Source organism: Schistocerca serialis, chromosome 1 (genome assembly GCF_023864345.2).
Source record: "Schistocerca serialis cubense isolate TAMUIC-IGC-003099 chromosome 1, iqSchSeri2.2, whole genome shotgun sequence".
In the NCBI taxonomy this organism is placed as follows: domain Eukaryota; kingdom Metazoa; phylum Arthropoda; class Insecta; order Orthoptera; family Acrididae; genus Schistocerca; species Schistocerca serialis.
The window spans coordinates 730,989,996-730,991,151 of NC_064638.1; positions in this window are offsets into that span (position 1 = coordinate 730,989,996).

Here is a 1,156-nt window from a genome sequence, read left to right on the forward strand (position 1 = left end):
TGTGCATTATACTGTTGCATACATTTTCAATAAGCTACCACTCCGGATTCAAAAATCTTTGCAGTAATCCACGCGCTTTCAAATCGGAACTGAAGAGTTTCCTCATGGGTCACTCCTATTCTTAAAGGAGTTCCTGAAAAATTACGCTGATTCTTGTTGTATTGTTGATTGCGTTTACTTAAACTTATGGAGTGACTTTTTTCGGGTTCATAAACATTTATTTTCATCTGTTATTACTTTTATGTTGTAATTTCATGTACTGACACGTTCCATGACCTCGGAGATTTGCTCCTCAATTTGGTCTTACTGAACTTGACATGTAAATGAATAGAAAAATTAAAAAACGAGCGTAGAGACTAAACAGCACAGCAGGAATACAAACTAAAATCTTGTCTCTACCGATGCAGAGCACAGCCATCTTTTCAAAATTAGTTTCTGTGTCAAGAACTTGGCTTTTTCCTCTAAATATGAGAGAAATTAAATCCTTTCAAATTTCAAAAGACAGATAATGGTCCACCTGCTATCACAACAGTTATCTCTCCCACATACTTCTCCGCCTCAAAGTCTTTCAACCCCCGTCCCCCTTCACTTTTCCCTCCTCCTCCTTGTCCACACAGTCTCCTACTAAAAGTCTGTTCTTTCTGAACAGCTACTGCCACATTTATTTCGATCTTATCCTCTTTCATTATCCCTTTCGTTTCTGATGATACTAAGTATGGCTCCAAATGAACTAAAATGCTATTGTTATTCTTAGTGTCCTTTACTATTACTATAACGGAAAATTTTGGAAATTTGTGGGAAGGTCTTATGGGACCAAACTGCTGAGGTCATCGGTCCCAAAGCTTACACACTGCTTAATCTAACTCAAACTAACGTAAGCTAAGGACGACACACACACCCATGCCCGAGGGAGGACTCGAACCTCCAACGGGAGAGCCGCGCGAATCGTGACAAGACGCCCAAGACCGCGCGGCTACCCCGCGGCTACATTAATAGCAGTTATTATTATTCACTGTTGTTATTTGTGTTGGTAATTATAATTATTCTCATAATAATTTCTCAGACCTAGTGCATAACTGAGCCAAAAGTATGTACAAAACCTGAGAATGTATTGTGATACTTTTTGGCGTGTATTATTTCTAGTCCAGTTTAAGAG